This window comes from Panicum virgatum, chromosome 1N (genome assembly GCF_016808335.1).
Source record: "Panicum virgatum strain AP13 chromosome 1N, P.virgatum_v5, whole genome shotgun sequence".
NCBI classification, from domain to species: Eukaryota; Viridiplantae; Streptophyta; class Magnoliopsida; order Poales; family Poaceae; genus Panicum; species Panicum virgatum.
In genome coordinates, this window is record NC_053145.1 from 38,458,501 (window position 1) to 38,468,585 (window position 10,085).

Consider the following 10,085-nt stretch of genomic DNA (forward strand, 5'->3'; position numbering starts at 1 on the left):
GGCGACGGTGTCTAGAATCTTGACCGGTATTTCCTGATATCGCAGGTCTGGCTGCAGATCTATCGTTTCTACTGGCACATGCTCTGCCTCGGGTACCCTCAAACACCTTCTTAATTGCGAGACATGAAACACTGGGTGTATATCCGACATTTCTTCTGGTAGCTCCAAACGGTATGCTACTGCTCCAATTTTCTTCAGAACTCGGTATGGTCCAATATACCGAGGGGCCAATTTTCCTTGTACCTGAAATCTTCGGGTCCCTCGAATGGGTGATACCTTGAGATACGCGAAATCTCCTGGGTTGAAACTTATTTCCCGTCTTTTCTTGTCCGCATAGCTCTTTTGTCGGGACTGGGCTGCTTTTAGCTTTTCTCGAATCTCGGCGACTCTTTCCTCTGCTTCCTTTATGAGTGCGGGGCCGACTAGGGCACGTTCTCCAACTTCTGACCACATCAGAGGGGTTCTGCATTTTCTTCCGTAGAGAGCTTCAAACGGTGACATGCCCAAGCTTGCTTGGTACCCGTTGTTGTATGAGAACTCGGCATACGGTAAGCTTTGTTCCCAATCTTTGCCATAAGTGAGAACACACGCTCTCAGCATATCTTCCATAATCTGATTCACCCTTTCCGTCTGACCATCCGTCTGCGGATGATAAGCGGAACTAAAGTCTAGCTTGGTGCCCATGGCTTTATGCAAACTCTTCCAAAATCTTGAGGTGAACTGGGTCCCTCTATCTGAAACGATTCGGCTGGGCACACCATGCAATTTCACTATGTTCTCTATATAGAGCTTAGCTAGCTTCTCCCCATCATAGTTGGTCCGTACGGGTATGAAGTGAGCTGATTTAGTAAGGCGATCCACTATTACCCATATGGAGTCATGTCCTTTCTGGGTTCTGGGCAAGCCCACTACAAAATCCATTCCTACTTCATCCCATTTCCAAACCGGAATGGGTAGGGGTTGCAACAATCCTGCCGGCTTCTGGTGTTCAGCTTTAATTCTTTGGCAAGTATCGCAATGGGCGACGAATCGTGCAATATCTGCCTTCATCCCATTCCACCAATATTTCTGTTTTAAGTCCATATACATTTTGGTGGATCCTGGGTGGATGGAGTAGGCTGAGTTGTGGGCTTCATCCATGATTATCTGCCTGAAATCTCCTTTCTGGGGCACACAAATTCTGTCTTTATACCACAACGTTCCCTTATTATCAACTCGAAAGTCTGGGGCCTTATTTTCTCCGGTTTGCCTCCGGATTTCCATCAGCCCCTTGTCCGATTTTTGGGCTTTCCTGATTCTTTCTTCTAGAGTGGATTGAACGTTCAGCACTTGGCTGGAACCTCGAGGGACAATGTGCACATTTAATCGTGCCATTTCCTCTCGTAAATGGTCATTCTTGGGCCTGTAGGATTTCCGACTTAGGGCATCGGCTACCACATTGGCTTTACCTGGGTGATAATGAATTTCCAAATTATAATCTTTGACTAATTCCAGCCATCTTCTCTGCCTCAGGTTTAGGTCTGGTTGGGTGAAGATATACTTCAGACTTTTATGATCGGTAAAGATTTCGCACTTATTTCCAATCAAATAGTGCCTCCAGATCTTAAGTGCGTGCACTACGGCTGCAAGCTCCAAATCATGAGTCGGGTAATTTTGCTCATGAGTCCTGAGCTGACGGGAAGCATATGCAACGACTTTCCCATCTTGCATCAGCACACAACCCAATCCTTGTCGGGACGCATCACAATAGATGACAAAATCCCGATGAATATCCGGCAGGGTTAGCACTGGGGCTGTCGTCAATCTTCGCTTCAACTCCTGGAAACTTCTTTCACACGACTCCGTCCAGGTGAATTTCTTCTCTTTCTTGAGCAGCTCTGTCATGGGCCGGGCTATCTTAGAGAATCCCTCAATAAATCTCCGATAGTACCCAGCTAATCCGAGGAAACTCCTGATCTCACTGACATTGGTTGGTTGCTGCCAGTTGGATACTGCTTCGACCTTCTCGGGGTCTACTGCCACTCCTTCTGCGGTCAAAATATGACCAAGGAAGGCTACTTTCTCCAGCCAGAACTCGCACTTGCTGAATTTGGCGTATAACCTATGCATTCTCAGCTTCTCTAGAACTACCCTCAGGTGTTGCTCGTGCTCCTGAATACTCTTTGAGTAGATAAGTATGTCGTCAATGAAGACTACGACAAACTTATCTAGCTCGTCCATAAACACTTTGTTCATGAGGTTCATGAAATAGGCCGGTGCATTTGTCAGTCCGAAAGACATCACTGTGAACTCAAACTGTCCGTATCGGGTGACAAAGGCTGTCTTCGGGATGTCGCTTTCCCTAATCTTGAGCTGAAAATATCCGGACCTTAGGTCAATCTTGGAAAAGTACTTGGCTCCTTTTAACTGATCAAAGAGATCATCGATCCTGGGAAGGGGGTACTTATTTTTGATAGTGACTTCGTTTAGTGCCCGGTAGTCTACACACAACCTCATACTTCCGTCCTTCTTCTTGACGAATAGAACCGGGGCTCCCCAAGGAGACGAACTTGGCCTGATGAAGCCAATCCGTTGTAACTCCTCTAGTTGTTTCTTTAACTCTGCCAACTCAGAGGCTGCCATCCTATAGGGTCTTTTGGCTATGGGGGCGGTTCCAGGAACAAGATCAATGATAAATTCTATGTCCCTATCTGGTGGCATACCGGGAAGTTCTTCGGGAAAGACATCGGGGTACTCATTCACTACTGGGACTTCTTCCAAGGACTTGGCTTCCATGCTAAACACCATCGGGTTTGCTCCACTTTCCCGGGTATGGCAGGTCACTCGGACTCTCTCTGAGTTTGTTAAATGTACTACCTTATCCGTACAACCTATGAGGCCATTGTGTTTGCTCAGCCAATCCATTCCAAGGATCACATCTATCCCTTCTGACTTAAGTACTACTAGATCTGCTAGAAACTCTACCCCACTTAAATTGATCCTTACCCGTAGACAACCCAGTTGACACCTGATGTCTCCTCCGGGCGTCCGGGTTAATAGGGGTGTTTTTAGTAGTACCGTAGGTATTTTATGTTTCCCCACAAAGCTCGAGGATATGAATGAGTGTGATGCTCCAGAATCAAACAGTACTGTTGCAAGAGTTGAGCTGACTAGGTACTCACCGAGTACTACGCCCTGGGCTCCTTGAGCTTCCTGTGCGTCGATGTGGTTGACACGGGCTCGTCCAAAAGACTGCTGGGATTGCCTCTGCTGGTTGTTGTTGTTGTTGCTGTTGCCACGGAGGGGCACTCGGTTGGCACCGGTCAGCTCTGGCTTGGGTCCATTCACTGTGTTGGAAAAGGCTGAAGTAGCCGGCTTGTTCTTGGCATAGGGGCAGTCGGCAATGAAGTGACCCGTCTCACGGCAGTTGAAGCAGGCTCTCACGTTGCTGTTGTTGTTGGTGACCTGACTCGCATTATTCTGTGAGGCCCTCATGGTGTTCTGGCTTCTGGGCTGTGTGTTAGGGGCCCGTGGTCCTGTCACTTGAGACTGAGTTTTGTACTGCATTGGGGCTTGGGACCTTGGTGCGTTGTAGCTGAGACTTTTGGTCTTCTGAAAACGATCCTGCTGGTGAGACTTACTCTCCAGAAACTTGCGTTTGTTCTCTTTCCTTTCATCAATCTTAGCCTTCTCGGTGAGGATTGCCTTGTTCATCAAGGTGTTGAAATCAGGATAGATCTGAGGAGTGAGCAGGGTCCTGAGTTCTGGGTTTAGTCCCTTCTTGAACATGTCCTGCTTCTTCTCGTCGTCGTTCACTTCATCTGGCGCATATCGAGACAGCTCCATAAACTGGTGAGTATATTCTTCCACCGTCATACTCCCCTGCTGAAGTGCGCGGAACTCATCTGCCTTGCGCTTCATGGTGGCCGAGGGGATGTGATAACGGCGGAACTCCCTCACGAATTCATTCCAGGTGATGGTGGAGGCATCTCTGGCAGCAGCGCAGTAATTCTCCCACCAGGCTAAGGCAGTCCCGGTGAGTTGATGTGCAGCCAGAAGAACTTTATCTCGATCCTGGCACCCAAATGGCTCGAGCTTCCTCTGGATCACGCGGAGCCAGTCATCTGCATCCAATGGGTTGCTGGATCCGGCAAAAGTGGGTGGCTTGGTCCTCAGAAAAGCTGTCAGCTTGTCATTAAAGGTCTGCTCTCGTGGCTGCCTGTTCACTAGAGCATTGGCCAGCGTCTCCAGTATGAGAGTCTGGTTATGGATTACTTGTGCCAGGTCCACGAAAGGTGGTGGTGGTGGTGGTGGCAGCTGTGCACCATGATTTTCTCCTCTGCCCTGACTCACTTCTTGTTCTTCCTGAGGATGGTTTTGCCCGTCAGGGTGTACTCCTGCATCAGCAGCTGCAGGGTCCCTGACGCGGGAGGCCCTTGTGAAGCTCCGGGAAACCATCTGCAGAACGAGTGGATTGGGACTAAGATTAGGTGATGTTTAAGTTGTTTAGGTCGCATCTTTGAAAAGGCAGTAACTAGTTGCTGCCGGCAAGCACACAATCGACAAGCAATCATCACAAACAACAAGCACAAGCAACTTTATTACAGCCAGGGTGGTACAACAAGGGGCAAGGTCAAACGCGTACTACACGACCGGGTACACAACTACAAAAGAAAAGGGGCACTGATCTTCTTCGGACCACACGGCTTCATCCCTTGACGGTCGCTAGCACTTTAGGCTGACTCATCGGCTTGAGTGGGTTCCTCCCTCGGAAAGGAACTCACAACCTCCGGGGAAATGAGTGGTCCCGGTTCGCCATCCTCTAGTCCTCCGTTTTCCCGGGGTTGCGTTGTGGCTTCTCTTGCGGCGGCGGCCGTAGACCTTCCAGGATTCTCGGGTGGGGCTAGTGGGTTTCCAACGAGTGGTCCCCATCCAAAGACGGGCGTCCCGAGTAGAACATGGTCTTCTCCTATTGCCGGGACTGGGGTTCCACTACTAGCCCATTCTTGCATACGCCGGTCTCGGGCTTGCCTGAGGCTCTCCTGAGCAACTGCTTCACTGCTGACCACTGCTGCGGCTCTTGCCTCAGCTTGGACTGCTCGGATCTGTTGCAGTCTTAGTGCGAGCTCTGCTTGCTCGGCTCGATGGGTCTGTTCCCTCAGCAAGTTGGCTTGCTCGTCAAAGAGCTGATCCAAGGAGGCTAGGTAGGTAGCTACTTGGTACAGGAGGACTTCTTCATGGCGGCGTCGTTCCAGGCTCCTCATTCGAGCTTCCCAAACTGGAGTCCTGATGGCTGGTGGGAAGAACCTCATTGGTGTGGGGGTGAGGTGTCCTTCGAAAATCCGGCACAGATAACGAAGTGCTTTCCTGACGGCTAGGGGATAGGTGTCCTGGTGCCTAAACCCTGTAGCAGTCACTCGCCATGACAGGATGTCGGGGTAACGGTCGCTTCTGGCGACGACTAGGATCACCCTGCAGCGGAGAGTGCCATGATGCTCGTACTCTCTGCTGTAGTACCTTGGGCGTTCCGTGACACCAAGGCTCTCCAGGGCGTTGATCAAGAGGCTGGGGAAGCCGGGTGCAGCTTGGCAGTCGCCCTGGGTCCATCCTTCCTCAGCCATCTGAAAATAAGGATATGGTGAAAAACTTGCACAATTATTTAAGGTACACAAAGGGTAGATGATTTTTATTTATGGCGTCATGGGGGGGGGGGTACAACTCCATGGGTACACGATTATTATTAGTGCAAAGGTTCTAGCTTGGAGACAACTCCTATCATGGAGACTCTTCCTCGATCCTAAGAGGGCGCTTCTTCAGTGGGAGATACTGATCCATCATGTCATCCTCGGTCTGAGTTCCTTTATCCCAGTGGGTCTCTTCAGGTTCTTCTTCTTCAGTTTGAGTTCCAACATCCCAATGGGTCTCCATGGGCTCTTCCTCTTCGTCTTCTTCTATCCATCCGCCTATTCCCCAGCGAGCCTCGTACCTCCGCATACGAGCTTGGAGAGCGGCTAGCGAGTCCTCGGCGCGTGTGGCTCTTGCCCGCTGTTCTTCCAGTTCTTCCTCTTTTTCATCCATTTGGACTTGGAGGGCGGCTAGGGAATACTCGGCATGGAAAGTCCTCGACCGTTGTTCCTCCATCTCCTGGGTTGCTTTTTCTGCTCTGTGGACCTGCTGTTTCAGTTGTGCTGCTTGCTCGCGATAGAGCTCATCCAGGCCGGTGAGATAGATGGATAGGTGAGAGACCGTGTCTTCTAGGTCTTCTTCTTCTCTTCCAAGTCCTCTCATCCTGGCAATCCATGTGCGTCCTCTTCCTTCAGTCGGCGGGAAAAATCCCATAGGAGTCCGCTGGAGGTGATGCCTGTAGATCACACGTAGACGTCGTAGGGCTTTGCGGGCGGCTTTCCGATAGGTATCCGCGGAAACGGAATCCAGTGGTGGAGATGAACCAAGGGTCCACATCAGGATAGCGGGTGCTCCTTGCTATGAAGATCATCAGGTCGCACCGAAGAGTGCCCTTGGAGTCATACTCCCGGTAAAGAAACTCTGGCGGATCCACAACTCCAATGCGTTCCAGGCTGAGTATCAACAACTTAGGAAGGCCGGGCTCTACGAAACAGATTCCGCCGATCCATCCATTGTCAGCCATCTGGAACAGGGCAAGAACCAAGGGTAAGTATTTGTGTGAGGAAAGGATTAAGGATAGAAAAGCCCTAAGGTGAAAGGTCCTGAAAACGGGTTTCGCTCCTAGGGTCACGTCCTACGGCCAACCTACGGCTCTGATACCACCTGAAGCGTCCCCTCATAAGAGAGGACTTAAATGTGATACAAAGCACTAGTCCCAGGAGGCTAATGCCACATTTATTACATCAGATGGTTCAAAACCGTACAAACCTTGGAGGACACTTGATACAGATGATGATAATAATTAACCAGGCTACGACATAACACGAGACCGCGAACCACATAGGGTCTACTACGGGCTCAGAGTACTGCAACAGCGGAGGCATCTCGACAGGGCCGGTTCCACAGGCAAGGTTGGGTGTAGAACGATAACCCTACTCGGCGTCGTCTGGTACGAAGTCCGGGTCTTCTTCTGTAAAAAGTAAGAGTGGGGTGAGTACAAACGTACTCAGCAAGTCCAACCACACCCACGGAGGGGGTTATAACAGAATAATATGCATAGGTAAATCAAGGAATAGGTTACGGTTTCATTTTGCTGAAAAACGATATTTTATGCAGGGGTTCATTTAACAGAAAACCTTTTTTTTTGCATTAACACGGAGTTCAGGTTTTAAAACTGCTACCGGACTCCCCGTCCGTCGTAGCACACGGCACAACTGCCGGACATAATTTCAAAACAACTCACACCAGCCCATCCCAAGGAAACACTAGTTATGTGACCACACCGTAACTCGCCCAATACCGTGGGCACGGACTATTCGAATAGATTCTTAACTCTGCAGAGGTGTGCAACTTTACCCACAAGTAGGATACCACAACTCTAACACCGTCGTGTCGGTGTAGATCCCAACATAGCCATTACCCACCATAGCTAAGCCTGACTAGCCATCACGGGATGCACCAAGGGGTCATTGACCGTTCACTTAGGTATAACCGGGCATAAGTCACTCGGGGCTTATCCCTTTTCCTTAGTTACCCGTTGCTCTCAGCTCTCCTGATGGCTACCACACCAACTAGTGGGATTTATGCTACGCCGTTGCCCATTCAACGGTCGAGTGGTTTGCACGATAATGGAGTTAGGTGAGATGACACACCAACTCGGTCCTTAGACACGACAAGATGGATATCTCCCTTCTTTGCCTTGCCACACAGGCACAAGCACACCAATCGGCAAATCACACAGAAATGCCGTCCATCCCGTCCATACTCATCTTTCGAAAATCCACATTTTATCCCTTCCCACACACACACATTTTCTTATTCAAATAAATCATATTATGAGTAAAGTCCTAAGCGTTCTAATATCGATTAACGTCCAAGCAAAATCAGACATTAATCTAGGCGGTCAAGGAATGGTCATCACAAATCAAGGGGTGGCTATCCAACCGTGTTTTCATGCAAGTAAAACATATGCGACTTTATAAAACAGGCCATTGGCTGTGTTTATAAAAACTAGGACAGAAACATGCATCAAAGGATGGGATTGAACTTGCCGTCTTCAAAGCCTTCGGGGAAGACCTGTCCTTCGGACTCGGGGTCGCGGAACGGGTCCTCGTTCACCTGCTCACAGCACTGCTCGTCAACGGGTTCTCCTTCGTTCCCTCCGTGGTCTACAGCGCACACAAACAAGCACACAATCAAAACAAAGATTTGTCGTCGAGCTCGAAACGGGAACACATGAAATATAGAGCATAGATTGTTATTTTTGAATGGTTCCTGGATAGTATGGCCACCACTGAGCTAGGAGAGGCGGGGTAAAATTTTAGGTTAAACCGGGGTCGTTAGGCACATAAAATGATAGGTCAGGGGAGCGTTTAGGCCCTAAACAGGGGTCCAGGGACCTAATTGTAATTAATTTTAAGAAGGCAGGGGCTTGGTTTGTATTTTAGAAGATTCTTGGGTTAATCTAAAAGAGTCAGGGTTTTATTTGTAATTAAGTTTATATGGTGGGGGTTTGTTTTGGAAATATAACAAAAAGGGGGGGTTTAATTGTAAAAGGGCTTAAAGGGATGGGGTTTCTTTAATGAATAGAGGAAAGGGGAGGGGGCTCAAGGCAAAACTGCCTTTCCCCTTCCTCCCGCTACTGGAAACAGGGGAGAGGTGGGCGGCGCACGGCGGCATCCATCGCCGGCGAGCCAGGGCGCGGGAACGGCCGGGAAGGAGGGGAAAAGGAGGAGGAGGGTGAAGGGGTTCGATTCCCCACCTCGGCTCTAACTGGGGTGGAGCGAGAGGGCGGCTCCGCGGGGATCGACGGCGGCGGCGGGGGTGAGTGTGCGGCGGCGGCGCTGCAGGGCTAGGGAGGGAGTTGGGGGTGGCGGAGGAGGTCGCCTGGGTGACTGGGGTGCTCGGAGGGTGCCCCGCGGCCTCTTTTATAGACGGCCAAGGCGGTGGCGGTGGAAGTGGGGCGATGGCCGACGGGGGCAAGCTTGCAGGCGGCTTAATGGCGTGGGGCGGCGAGGCGAGATGGGACTCGACGGGCGGGTCGCCGGTGGCGCTGTGCGGGTGTCAACGATGGCAGTGGGCGGGGCGAGCGCTGGTGACGCGACGCCTCGGCGCAGGCGGCACAGTGCGTGAATCAACGGCGAGCAGGGGGGGTGGCATGCGCGTACGCGCGCGCGCGGGTGAGCCCGGGGCGCCGGGGCGTGCGGAGCAGGGCTGGCCGGGGTGAGCGCGCGCGCGGGGAGGATGGGCGGTGTGGCGTGTGGGCGAGGCGGCGCACGGGCGGTCATGGCACGGCGTCGCGGAGCGGGGCGCGGTGCGCGCCCGCGTTCGTGCGAGCGGCGATGCGCAGCAGCAGCTCGCGTGGTGAGTGGCGCGGCACGCGAGCGAGGGAGGGCGCGATCGGGGGCGAGCCTGGTGCGTGAGCGGCGAGCGGCGCGCGGGGCGTGCTCGGGAACGGCCCGCGCAGAGAGGGGGGCCAGTGCTCTGCCGCGTTCGGGAAGGAGGGAGGAGAGGGGAGGAAGGAGAGGGGAGAAGAAAAGAAAGAAAAGGAGGAAAAGAAAAGAAAAGAGAAAGAAATTGGGAAAAGAAAAAGAAAAAGAAAAAGGAGGGGAAAGAGAAGGGAAAAAGAGAGGGGGAGAGAGGTCCGCGCCGGGATCACGGCGCTGATCGCGGAGCCGGTCGGCCACGCTTGGCGTCCGGGCGCGCGAGAGCGCGACGCGCAGGTCGAGGGGAAACAGGGTGCTAGATACGGGTGTCGGGTCTTTGGGGAATCGGGAGTCCCGGCGGAACAGGGAGGATTCCGGAAAACTGGGGTTAGGGTTTCAAGGAGGGATCTTGAGCTCAACGACGAAGCAAAATTTTAGCGCACGATTTATTTTAGGTAATTTTCGGGATGTTACAAACCTACCCCACTTAAAATGAATCTCGTCCTTGAGATTCGACTGGTTCCTAAACAGGTGGGGAAATTCCTTCTTCAGAGC